The sequence below is a fragment of the Pelodiscus sinensis genome, chromosome 13, assembly GCF_049634645.1.
Source record: "Pelodiscus sinensis isolate JC-2024 chromosome 13, ASM4963464v1, whole genome shotgun sequence".
Lineage (NCBI taxonomy): Eukaryota > Metazoa > Chordata > Testudines > Trionychidae > Pelodiscus > Pelodiscus sinensis.
The window spans coordinates 31,226,338-31,240,412 of record NC_134723.1 but is presented as its reverse complement, the minus strand read 5'-3'; the positions used below and the strand labels follow the sequence as shown (position 1 = coordinate 31,240,412).

Sequence of the window (14,075 nt, the reverse complement as noted above, 5' to 3'; positions counted from 1 at the left end):
GCCGGAAGCAGTGCCGGCAGGGCATCAGAGGAGGACTTAGAGCGTGGAGATGCTGTCTCAGGCTAGCCGAGGGCTGCGCTTAAAGGGTCCCGACCCCCACCCCGGACAGACAGTTCTAAGGGGTGCCCCGCTTGAAAACCAGTCCTGGCTTGGATTGCTCGGAGTACCCAGCGTGGGCACATCACACCACTCGGCCATCAGCCCGGCTGCACTTGCCGCAGGCTGCCATCTGGGGAGAGGAGGCAATTGGGGGGCTGCAGGAGAGCTTCCACCCCCAGAAGCCCGCAGAGCCAGCCCAGTCCTCCCCATCGGGGGCTCGTACCCCATTCCTCCCTCACCTCCTTCCACTTACCCTTCCCTAGCCCCCCTTCTTATTGATGTACAAAATAAAGATAACGTTTCTTCCAACATTGACTCTGTCTTTATTGAACAAAACTGGGGGAGACTGGGAAAAGGAGGTGGGAGAGGGGAAGAGAAAGGCTGGGAGAGGGGAAGGCAACTAACATGATCAGGGGTTGGGAACAGGTCCCAGATGAAGAGAGGCTACAGAGACTGGGACTGTTCAGCTTAGAAAAGAGGAGACGGAGGGGGGACAGGATAGAGGTCTCTAAAAGCAGGGGTTGGGTGGAGAGGGTGCATTCAGAAAAGTTCTTCCTGAGTTCCCATAAAGAAGGACTAGAGGACACCAAAGGAAAGGAATGGGTAGCAGGCTTGAAACTAGTAAGAGAAAGTTGTTCTTCACAAAGCAAATAGATAACCTGCGGAACTCCTTGCTGCAGGAGGCTGTGAAGGCTACAACTAGAACAGAGTTTAAAGGGAAGTGAGATCAAGTCATGGAGGTTGGGTCCATGGAGTAGTCTTAGCCAGGGGGTAGGAGTGGTGTCCCTGCCCAAAGTTTGTGGAAGGCTGGAGAGGGATGGCACGAGACAAATGACTTGGTCACTGTCTTTGGTCCATCCCCTCCAGGGTCCCTAGGGTTGGCCGCTGTCGGCAGACAGGCTACTGGGCTAGATGGACCTTTGGTCTGACCCAGGACGGCCATTGTAAGCTCAGGGCTCAGGGTCGGGGGGTCTCAGTGGACCCCTTGATTTTCATGCACACCTGCTCTTGGGTGGCCAGGCTGGCAGCTCTCCTGCCCTAGACGGCCACTTTCCTGTGCCTAGTGCGGAGATCGTGGACGAGGTCCATGATGTCCGCACTAGCCCAGGAAGGTGCCCGCCTCTTGCAGTCCCGGGCAAGCTCCCGGGAGCCGCCAGCCTGGTCCCGGGAAGAGGGGGTGGGCTGGAGGACATCGGGTGGGTGGCTCTGTGCCGTGCCAGGTGCAGGGTCTGCTGGCTGGGTGCTGGCAGGCTTGCACCTGGCACGGGCACCGTAGCCAGCCCGTGCCCCTTTAAGGGGTCCGGGGCCGGGAGGGGGTTATAGAGTTTCCCTGGTGTTGGCCAGAGTGGCCACCAGGGAAAGCTGGGGAGGGCTAGCCTCCCACTAGTTCGAATTAAGGGGCTACACACCCCTGAATTCGAACTAGTAAGTTCGAACTAGGCTTAATCCTCATAAAATGAGGTTTTCCTAGTTCGAACTAAGCGCTCCGCTCGTTCGATTCAAATTCGAACTAGCGGAGCGCTAGTGTAGCGGCTATGAATGTTAGTTCGAACTAACGTCCGTTAGTTCGAACTAACATTGTAGTGTAGATATACCCTTTGAGAATGTATCTACCCTGTGAGTTGAGAGACAATGACTTACTTCCTCACCACTGTCTGGGGAATTATCAGCCATGGTAAATTAGTCTTTGGCTCTTGGTTCTGGGATCTATTAAGCACAACTCAAACAGAAAACCCTAGGTGGAATTTTCTACCCAGTCAAAGCATCCAAGGTTGCTCACTTGGAATCTTTCCTCCTCAAGAATTACTGCTTTTACAATCACCCATTCTTCTCACTACTGGCTCTGACAAATGATCAGAGCCCAATGGGCAGAAACATCTGGCCCTTAAAGGGAGAGGCCACCTTGTTAAAGGAATATGTTTTAAAACCTGTTGTCCAAGTGAACATGGAGCACACCAATAAACCGCTATAGAAATGGGTCCAAATCACAACTTACAGGTCTGGTTTTCTAACCCTTCATTGTTCAAAGTCGACTGGGATTGGACTCATGTTGAGTTTAAAAACCATGACTGTGTCTTTGCTGGAATCCAATTGCAAATACAGAATTACCAGTGAGTTTCTATTATACTTCTGGATGAGAGGGGATAAAAAGACTTAAAGAACAAGAAAACAATCCTGGACTTGAGAACAAGGATAAAATGCTTTTTATAGTTCATGCCTTTAGAACAAGAGCAATATATTACTCAGGAAAGACAAGTACTATTGCTTTTTTTTCCAGAGGTGATAACTCAAAAGCTTCATAAAATTGTTGATATTATTCAAATAAATCAAATAATTTATCAGTTTCACAGCGTGTTGCTCTGGGCCAGATTGACACAGCTCGCAGAAAAAGTTACAGGAAAGTGCCAGAAGAACCAAGGGGATTTCCACTGCACAGTTTCCTTTGAAGAATCTCCTCCACTGGTTGATAGGTTCTGAAAGCTCCCAACCCCCTGGATCCTGGGGATCCACATCAAAGAAAACCACCAAATTTGTACATGGAGAGGCTTTTCTAAAACTATAGGAAAAGAGTGAGAGAATCAAGGAGATAAAACACCCTCTTCCTTTTATCCCTCTGGAGGAAGTTCCACCGAATTTAGTTCTCCCTCAATTCCTATTAGCCAATTAATGACAATGGAAACTCTCCATCAATTCAGATAAATAATATATCAAAACTTGTTAGTATTACAGTGTATGTAATTAAGACTGTTTATTAGTCACATTTATTATATATGAGTTTATTAGTCATATATTATATATTAGGAGTTATTATATAATACAATTTTAAGATTAATTAGGTGATGCTGTTATTCTCTTGTTTTCAGATACATTATCTGAACCCACAAGCAAATATATGGCCCTTGATACCTACAGAAAATTCAATGATGCTTCCTTGTTTTGTTGTATTTCTTTTCCCTTGAGAGTTTTGTTTGCATGGATGAACAAAACTTGACATTTATATAATTAAGCAGATGTGTCCTGTTGTCAGGCAACAACACATCCCTGAAAATTATTAATGTATGATCATACCTTTGTTCAAAATATACATAACCTAAAGGTACATGGGATGTATAAGTGGGCTCAGATCCTTTGATGTAGCCGAGGAGCATATGCACATCTTGACATGGGGGAATAAAATGGTATCTTTACGTTTCCTCGATCCTGGGCCTGCGGTGGGCAACCTGGGGGCTAGGGGCTGTAGCCAACTCATCGGGATTGTATGTGTGGCCCACAGGACATTTTGTTTCCAGTTGCCCATGCACAGGTTTGCCAGATTCTGCTGGTTTCCATCTGTGAAGGTTTTTTTTCCTACAGGTATTACTAAAGCAACAGATATTAGGGTATGTCTACACTACAGCACTATTCGAACTAACTTAATTCGAATTAGTTAATTCGAACTAAGCTAATTCAAACTAGTGCATCTAGACCTAAAAACTAGTTCAAATTAGCATTTTGCTAATTCGAACTAGCATGTCCACATTGAGTGGACCCTGAACCGAGGTTAAGAATGGCCGGAAGCAGTGCCGGCAGGGCATCAGGTTAGGACTTAGAGCGTGGAGCTGCTGTCTCAGGCTAGCCGAGGGCTGTGCTTAAAGGGACCCGACCCCCACCCCGGACAGACAGTTCTCAGGGTTCCCCGCTCGCTTGTCTAACTCGATGAGGGACAGCAAAGCAGTCCTATCTTGGAGTTCCCTGAATGCCCACAATCGGCACATCACAGCACTTGGCCATCAGCCCGGCTGCACTTGCCGCAGGCTGCCATCCGGGGGGTGGGGTCAATCAGGGGACTGTCAGGATCCAGGAGGCCCTGCAGGAGAGCTTCCACCCTGAAGCGCCCGCAGAGCCACCCTAGTCCTCCCCATCGGGGGCTCATGCCCCATTCCTCCTCACCTCCTTCCACTTACCCCTCCCTAGTCCCCCTTCCTGATGTAAAAAATAAAGGACACGTGTGTTCAAAAATAGAAAGTCTCTTGGGGGGGGGGGGAATAAAACTGTGGGGAGACAGGAGAAAGGAGGCGGGAAAGGGCAGGAGAGAGTGTGGGAGAGGGGAGGGGGAAAACTGGGAGGAGGGATCTGGAAGGGGGAAGCAAGGGGAAGGAGGGGGAGGGGAAACTTAGAGATTGGGGTGGGGGTCTCGTTCGGCAATCCGCCTCTGAGCACGGCAAGGGAGGGGGCCTCGGCGTCCCTGGGGGGATAGGGTGGAGGGTGCGGAGGTTGAGGTGGGGGGTGTGGACATTGAGGAAGAGGGTGTGGGGGTTGAGTAGGAAGAGATGAGAGGGGGACAGGAGTGGGAGGAGGGACAGTAGTTGGGGGGGCAGGAGGCGCAGGACCGGCACAGGGCACCATGCTCTGCAGCAGGGCCTGCAGGTTTGAGTTCAGCGCTCGGTCCTCAGCCAGCTGCTCCTGGCGAAGCTGCAGGTCTGCCTGCATCCAGGCCTCCACTGTGCAGTACAGGGCTCGCAAGGACCCCAGGTGCTGGTCCCAGTACTCCTGCTCCGTGGTGGTGGTCCGGAGCAGGCCGCGGGTGCAGGAGCATGTCCTGGGCAGGATGGTGTGCCCTGCACGAGCAGCTGGTGCAGCTGTAGAGAAAGAAGAGAAGTGGTCAGTTCTCCCTGGGGACACAGTAGAAGATGCCCAGTCCCCTCCCACGCTCCCGCGATGTGAGGGTGACCATGCCCCCCCCCCCCCCGAACTACTTAATTCGAACTACTTACCCGGTATGGTCTCCCTGGACAACCCTGCCGACTCCAGTGCTGGAACATCTTGTGGTGGCCCCTCTGGTGTGCCCGGGTCAGGCCCTCCGGTCCCAGCTCGCTGCCTTCCAGGCTGGCATGGACCGCCCCGCCCCCCAAGAGTCGGTTGAGGGCGGGGAAGTAGGGGCAGGTGGCAGCCCCTGCTGCGGCACCGCCCCTGGTGGCCCTGGTGTATGCCTGCCGCAGCTGTTTTACTTTCAGGCGCACCTGCTCCTGGGTGCACCTGTGTCCCTTTCAGGCCGTGGCGGCCGCTATGCGGCCGTAGACGGCCGCGTTCCTCCACCTAGTGTGGAGATCATGGAGGTTGGGGGCCTGCCCCCAAACCTCAATGAGGTCCATGACCTTTGCACTAGACCAGGAGGGCGCACGCTGTCTACGTCCCCTGGATGGCCCCTGGCTGCTGGGGGACTGGGCAGGGGACAGCTCGCTGGCACTGGCTCCCTGGCTTATCGTGGGGCCACTGGTTCGGGGCAGAGACTGCTGGCAGGGCTGGCTCTGGCAAGTGCCGTCTGGCCAAAGTCTATCCCTTTAAGGGCCTGGGGCTGGGGGAGAGGAGAGGAGTTTTCCTGGTTTGGCCCAGAGTGGCCACCAGGGGGAACCTGGGAAGGACTAGCCTCCCACTAGTTCGAATTAAGTGGCTACACAGCCCTTAATTCGAACTACTTAATTCGAACTAGGCGTTAGTCCTCGTAGAATGAGGTTTACCTAGTTCGAATTAAGCGCTCCGCTAGTTCGAATTAAGTTCGAACTAGCGGTTTGTATGTGTAGCACCTATCAAAGTTAATTCGAACTAACATTCGTTCGTTCGAATTAACTTTGTAGTGTAGACATACCCTTACTGTGCACATACAGCAAGGGCACACTAGGTGAGGTGCCTGCTGATTGCACACAACATTGACTGTGAGAGCTGTACACGCCCTCTGCATCCAATAGCGCTACTCTGGTTCAATCAGCACACCCTGCAAATTTCAGGTAGGCAAGCGCGGTTAGCAAAACTAGCCTATCTTAGGAGACCACTTTGGTTATGACAATCTTGCTGCCCATTGGGAGGAAGAAGGGTTGTCATATGGCCCACTCAATAGCCTAGGTTGCCCATTGCTGTGCTGGGCCATCTGTGAATTAGGCCAGGCTAGTAGTTAAAATCAAAGCTGTGTGAGTGGTGTTCTATCCATGCGGGCTACTAATAGCCCAATAATGCCATGGATACACTACAAGGTTATTTCTAAATAATAACTCCTGAAATAACTATTTCAAAATAAGCTTATTCCTCTTCACAATAAGGAATGATTATTTTGAAATAACAGGCTTCATAGTGTGGATGCTCACCTTGTTATTTCAAAATAAGGGGATTCAAAATGAGATATGAGAAAGTATGGGAAGGTAACAAGAACAAAAGTGACACAAATTAATGGCTTAAACTTTAAACTAATTGATTTATAGGGGACTTTTTGCATGTGAATAACACAATATAAATAGAAATAGGTTTGAGGGTGTATATTTGAGTGATACCTTCTGAGTAAGGTGAATATGCTGGGAGACACAAATTGTTTTCCTGAAGAAGGGTGTGTAAGATTCCTTTCCACACTCTATAGTTTTGTCTTTAAACAATAAATTTGGCTAAGCTTGGTTAGTTGGGCTCTTGAACATTTTTAAGAATGTTCTGAGAGGGTAGTCACACAATTGGCTACATCTTTTAGGATATGTCTACACAGCAGGGCTAAACTTGAAATAAGCTATGCCACTTGAGCTATACTAATTGTGTAGCATAAGTTGAAATAGCTTATTTTGAATTTGGGCGCATCTACACAGCACTTATTTCAAAATAGAGCACTCTTCCTCCGACTTCCCTTCATCCTCGTAAAATGAGGGCTACAGGAGTTGGAGTAAGAAGTCCTTTGGTTGGACACTGTTTGTGTGTAGACGCACACTTTCTTATTTTGACATAACATCAGTTATTCCAAAATAATGGTGCTGTGTAGACATACCCTTAATGAATGCTATTCAAATCCTGCTTTGAAGACATCTAAGGGACTCTTCTATGGCATTGTCAACAATAGTCTTTCGCATGTATTCACAAGAGCCATGTGAGATAAGGCTCATTATTTATTATCCCCCATTTAAAAGTTGGAGAAATGAGTAACGAACATATTAAGGTCAAAAGTATCCAATAATACTGGTGGCAAATTTAAGGCCCTAGCAATTGATTTCTCTGAGTACTTACCATTATATAGCAGTTAATTCAAAGCACAGCAATCACTGACTTCAGTTGAAGCTCTGAGCGCTCAACACTAGTGAAGTATAAACACACTAAAATAGTTAACTAGTCAAACATTTGTTTAACTGGTTAACTGCTATGGCCATGAATGGGAGCTGCTCTGGCCTTCCACATCTATGGGAAGGCTGGTTAACTTGTTACCTTGTAAGCAGGCCGATAAGTGTACTACATCCCTTACTTGGCACCTAAGATCCCTCTAAACTCTGTGGTGATGCAGCAGCCTATCAAGGGCTGCAATGGGAAGAGACACCTCTACACTGGCCCTGGCCCTACCATGGCATGGAGAAGCACCACTTCTGCAGTGCTGCTGCAGAAATTGAGCGCCAGGGAGAGTCCTTTCTCTCTATTGCATCATCAGAACTGCCTGCACTCCAAACCCCTCCCCAGAGCCTGCACCTCCAGCTAGAGCCCTCATCCTACCCCACACCCTAGACCTCTGACTCAGCTCCCTCCCACACTAAGCCCCCACGTCTCACATCATCTCCATATTGGTGCACATAACAAAATTTATTGCACACATGCATAGGAAAAATTAAAAGAAACATTGTACACTTCGGCTAATCAGACTCCAAGTTCTCAGGCTGGGCACTCAGAAAATGAACAACACACAATTAGTTACCACCTGTAAAAAGTTTGTTTTTTGACTAGCATTCCATAGTAAGACTGTGGCATAGGCAGTGAAAAATCCTATTGTCCAGGGAAACATTCAACTATCTAAACTAGGCGACTGGGACTAAGAAACTGCTTCTTTCTCTGCATGCCTCCCAACTTCTTCAACAAATGAAGCAGGGATGTTACAGACAACAGTCATCTTCACTACACAGTTGTGATTCATCCCTGCACAGGTCCAGCCTCTGCAATGAACAAAGCAAAGGTGCCATTGGAAAAATAGTATTTGCTCATATAATTAAAGGTGATATCCTACTGCATCTGCACAAGTGTAGACAACAGAATTTTATAATGTCATATGTAATGCGCTTAATAGTAGTGTGAGAATAAATGTTATACAACTGTAACTCTGTGGGTCACCCTTCTGTGGTGAGCAGGGAAGAACAGGTTTTAAGGCCGTTGGTAAAGATACATGATGCAAGCTGCTTGTGTCTGTATCTGATGTTAACACAGAAAGAGATCGAAGGATCCTTACGATCACACTGTTGCAGCATGATCACACTGTTGCTCTTAGGAGTAATTAGAACACAGATTAAGTTATAAAGAAAATGTGATGAATAATTAAAAGTTTGTACTAATATAAGCTTTGTATTAGAAGAAGATTGATACCTTACTAAGACAATGTATTCCTTTTCCTATCTGAAACAATTGTGTAGTTCCTGGGGAAAGGGAGTGAATGAATGTGGAATGTAAGTGTTTAGAAAGATGACAATTTGTAGGTTCAGCAGTTACAAAGTTCAGATGGTCAAAGAAGCTGAAAGACTCAAGCACCAAGGTACCATCAATTGGGCCCAATATTAGACACACTGGTGCAGGACATATGGATGGCCTTGAAGTGAAGACAAGAAACCCTTTTAGATAAACATTGGAAAGGAGGCACTAACATATGATGGCAGATGACAAAGAAAAATGGCTTTCAGCTTTACAGTTGTTAAAAAGAAATAATGTCGATTGATTAAGAACTGATACAGCAAAAAATATAGGCCTGAATGGGAGAAAAGTCATATAAAAGATGGTGTGTCTTGTATGAATCTTCAGGTCTCATCTTGTCAAGATTGGAGCATCAGTTCAGACTGAGAGAAGCTCCCACTCCTCCCCCCTCCCATTTAACTTGCCTGGCCAGTGAGTTAATGTGAGCAACAAATTGGTAACTTTAAACAACGACAAGACTCTATGTGTGTGTGTATTGATGGGGTATGTGTGACTATGCATATAACGGAATAATGCAAAAAATAAATGCAGCATTTTGCCTTATCCCCCTATAAAGATCCTGTGAAATTCTTCCAAGTATAACACAAGGAGGCAGAGTTAAGGTTGTAAAGGCAACCTTAATGCTGGTGTAATCCATACACCTACCTAGTGGATGTAGTTCACTGAGATAAAAATGAGTGAGCTCTACTGCCTAAGCTATGAACCAGATGCCTTTATATCTTAAGATGTAGAGGCTCCTACATGAAGTTCTAGAGATCCTAGGTTTGAGTCTGCCTGTTGGTGGCAGTTACATTGTCATTTCCTAACTTTGGAGGGCTTGATTTTGCCGCATTAATGTTCTTCTAATATAGCTTGTGAGATTTTCTTGGTTATTTTAAAAAAGCAAATTGAGAATACAAAAATTCTGTGCCCTCATATTGACACCCACTTGGGTCATTAGCAGGGACCAGACCTTTTAGATCCACGATCCAGAATTCTGTCATGGAATCTAATAGCAGGAATAGGTTGTCATCTGGTAAGTGGACCAACACAAGACAGGGATTTCATACTTTGCTAGTGGATTTCACAGATTTTTATTTACCAACAGAGAAACAATGAGGCTCATTTAGGAATCTTGGATTCACCCAGCTGATATTTTTCATACTTCTTTAGAATTTTAGCCAAGTGACTTTTACTGAAGTTACTGAGAGCTGTATGATTAAATCTTGGTGAAAATCTTTGAAAATGTAGAGTTAAGCATTTTATTCTGTCATTTGTATTTATGCTTGCATATCATTTGGTTATCAGTGCATCTTTGTATTAAAATAAGTATGTACTCTACATATTATTCTAATCTTTTAATGTTAAAATTCTCAGCCAAAATCTGATTTGCAGATAGGATTTGAACAGATGCATAAAAGATATGGTATTTTAAATGTGATCATGGAGATTAACTTTTATATAACCACATAAGATGGAGGGCTAAATTTTACACTTATAAACAGCAGTGTAAATCCAGGGTGTGATTTCACTAGCGTTTGGGTGGATTTACATTGAAATAAATGGGTGTGGAATACTACCCACATGTTTGCAATAGCTTATGTGGGGAGGAGAACCACAAATGGAGCAAATGCAATTTTATTTTATTTTTTATGCATTGGTTATCGTACCTAGGCTGTGGAGAATGAGTTATTGTTGATGAAGGATTAAAATCAGCTATTTTGAATTTATATGCCTTATAACGACAGCAATGTGGACTACAGGCATCATCCAGAAACGTGATAAAAAGTTTCACTGCAGTATAAAGAAGGAAATCAAGAAAGATCACTCTCAGGGTATGTCTACACTACCCCGCTAGTTCGAACTTGCTAATGAAGCCCGGGATTTGAATTTCCCGGGCTTCATTAGCATAAGCGGGGAGCCGCCATTTTTAAATCCCCGCTGCTTCGAACCCCGTGTAGCGCGGCTACACGGGGCTCGAACTAGGTAGTTCGGACTAGGGTCCTATTCCGAACTACCGTTACTCCTCGTTTCACGAGGAGTAACGGTAGTTCGGAATAGGACCCTAGTCCGAACTACCTAGTTCGAGCCCCGTGTAGCCGCGCTACACGGGGTTCGAAGCAGCGGGGATTTAAAAATGGCGGCTCCCCGCTTATGCTAATGAAGCCCGGGAAATTCAAATCCCGGGCTTCATTAGCAAGTGCGGTATGCATACATTACCCTCCTAGTTCGAACTAGGAGGGTAGTGTAGACATACCCCCAGAGCCATAGTTACCCTCTACTAATATTTGACTTCAGTCAGGTTGGCACACTGATTTATGCCTTCCTGTCACATCATGGACTGAGGAGAGCCTCTTTTTGACAGTGCAGAACAATACTTAATAGACAGTTTGATTTGCCTTACACTTAAATATATAAAAAATGGCTAAGGACAGTTATTGTATTTGTATTTCTCAAAGAAGCAGAAAAAAAACCAAGAGGAAAAGAATTAACATCATCCCCCATGACAGCACCTATTCCCTTTAAAGTGGTGGGGCTAGACATATAGGAGGAAATGAAAGGGAGAAAAGAGACCTCAGGCATTCTAACTCAAGCGGCTGCATGGAAAATGTCACGGAGTGGACTAAAATAAAGTTGTAGATGATTGTGGTCTAGGGAAGACTATTAGGTTTAGGAACTAATATCCTCCAGCTCATTCACTTCATCAGATCCCTTGTTTAGTGATTTGAGTTCTGAAATGGAGTTTTGCCACTGATTTCAAGTGGAATGAGAGCTAGCCTTTCAAAATGGAACCCAGACAGGACCAGTACGAAGACCAGGATTAGTATCTAAACTTTGTTGTTTGGGAACATCTCTATTCCTATTACTATAATTGTTTTAAGGTTACAAGATATAATTAATGACATTCAAGGTCTGATTCTATTCTCACTTACACCAGGTTTATGCCAGGATAAGTGCACTAATTTTAAAGTGGAGGTATTCCTGATGTGAACATGTGTAAACGAAAGCAGAATCAGACCTTTAGTCCTCAAACAGTGAATGAATGTACACAACAGCCTGGACCTGATAAAAGCAATAAAACTGAGTTATTGAAGAATTCTACTCTTCTTCATGGGATAGATTTAGCTGTTTCTGGAATAACTTTTTTAAAATTCTTTATGCAGCAAACTGTCGAAGTCAGTATAGGCTCTATTTTAAACAATTGCATTTATGCAAATGTTTTTGAGAAGAGCATTTAAAAAGAGTAAAAGCAAGATTTTTACTGCTTTTATGCAATCAGTCCTTACTCTAAGGACTTCTGAGTAAATGAAAAGTAGACTTTTTAGAAGGACTTGTATACACAAGAAGTATTAATTAATTTATTATTTAATTTCTTTGGTTAAATATCAGCCCAACCAAAAAGGAATTCTGAAATCAGAAACTTTCTTATGGAAACTGTCTAATTAATTGGGGCCACATTATGAGGGAGTTATGCCTGTGCAAGCTTCTGACTCCACTGGCTTGTAATGATGTAGCCGAGTGCAGAAATTTGTCCACTGAAAGACAAAAGATAAATGACATATTTGTCCATTACACACCTATCCATTTTTCAAAATCTCTAGCATGGTTTTTTTCCCAAGCAGTGGACAAGACTTGAGATTTCACATGAAAGTAAATACATTATTTTCTAGGATTATTTTATATTAATATTAATTCATATGAATTTAAGCTATTTAACTGAAAGAACAGTAATTTAACTGAAATAATGTTTTTTCTCTTTGCTTTATATTATTATTTTCACCTTTTGCTAGAAGAAAAACATCATCAAGTAAAAGCTACTCTCCTGATAGTTTAGGGAATATGATCAAACAATAAATAATAAATAAGTAGTACTTATATAGTACTTTACGTTTTTTCAAAGTGCTGAACAAATATTAAATATTCAGTCTTTACGACACCCCTATGAAAGAAGCAAGCAGGCATTATTAAGAAAACCAAGAAACTGAGAGGTTATATTATTTGCTAAAAAACAAATCAGGAATGGAGTTAGATTGAAACTCAAAAAGTTCTTGATCCCCAGGTTTGCAATATGTCCCCTAAATCACATTGTTTCTCACTCGCCTGGATCATTGTGCTTCTCACCTTCCATCAGTCCTCTTCTTCCAGCAAGCACTTAAGAGTTAACACCATTAGCCTCGGTACACCTTGAAGCAGTGCTGACTCTCTTGTTTCACTTCCAGGTTATTAATAATAAAGCACTTTTGTGTGTGGCAACCACATGAGCCACTATGTGCTTTGTTCTTACCTGCACTACAGCGTCACTCCCCCCCTCCCTCCGTTTCCTTTTCACCTTTTTCCTTAAAGCCCCTTTCACTCCCCCATTTTGGCCAGGCAAATTATTTTCTAAAATGGTTTATCTTTTTTTCCTTTTCCATCTATATCTAAACAACATATTTACACTATCCCCAGCCTCCTGGTATAGCACTCTCACTAATCACCTATCTTCCAGTCCAATCCTCAGACCCCAGTTTTCTCTACTGAAGCCAATTGGTGTGTGGCTGCTACTTTCAAGGCCCCCAACTTCTGAGTCACATTTGGGATTTTTAGGTATAATCCAAACATTACAACTTTTTCATTCTGCCTTTTTCACATAACTATTCCATTTTCCTTTGTAAATTTTCTTTTATTTAATGAGATTATATTTTCCCAAAACTAGAAAGCTCTAAACAACACTTTCCTATTTTCTATTTCCTATTAATAATTTTCCAAAATAGAGCTATTCATAACATTCTGCTGCAGCAGCAGCAATTGTTTACTTCTCCCTACATGTCTATAAACCAAGGGAAATTTCTTGAGATACTGTAAAAATCCATTATTTTGTAGGGAATTACACAGATGTAACGGAGGCCAACATTTAGACTTTAGGGATGCTGGAAGCCAGAATGGAGTAGTTTATGGCAGATGTAGCTTAATAACAGGTAGCATTATAGTAGGTCTTCACTTTCCCTTCTTTTATGTAGCCATGGCAATTAATATCATAGCTGTCAAATGAAATTGGTCTGGATACATCACTTTTCATGCAATCTGTAATGATAGGGGAATGTTCATGCAATTCCATTTATATCCTCCCACAGAAGAGGTTACTCACCCTGTTCATTAACTGTAGTTCTTGATGGTGTTTGGTCCTGCCATGAGTTCCAGGGGACTGGACTTGATGACCTCTTGAGGTTCCTTCCAGTTCTAGCATTCTATGATTCTATAATTCTTTGTGATGTGTTTCTCTATGGGCTCTGCACTCTTGTTGCACATGAACCCTATGTGCCCTTGATTGGGGATTTACTTTTGCACTGTCCATTTCACCCACATGTGCTATTGGCATCCTCATGTCCTGCACTGAGGCTATATCAGGCTGCAGGGGTGAAATGCCCCCTACTGCACTGCTAAGTCTCAAAAGAAACTCTGTCGAGTAGCAGAATGGTAGCCATGTTAGTCTGAATCTGCAAAAGCAGCGAGGAATCCTGTGGCACCTTATGCATGCATCTGACGAAGAGGGTCTTTGCCCACGAAAG

The 14,075-nt window shown here is 44.3% G+C and overlaps 1 protein-coding gene across 3 annotated transcripts in view; it reads right to left on the bottom strand.

The window, feature by feature from the left end:
* TENM1 (teneurin transmembrane protein 1) overlaps positions 1 to 14,075 on the bottom strand; it is a 1,699,828-nt gene that overhangs the window by 723,190 nt on the left and 962,563 nt on the right. For 2 of the 3 annotated variants that reach the window (XM_075940972.1, XM_075940971.1), the window contains exon 1: positions 13,655 to 13,715. The exons of the other annotated variant lie outside the window; for it this stretch is intronic. The gene's annotated coding sequence lies outside the window, so the exon portion shown is untranslated. Of the gene's footprint in view, positions 1 to 13,654; positions 13,716 to 14,075 lie in introns of those variants that run through there. 3 annotated transcript variants of the gene reach the window in all.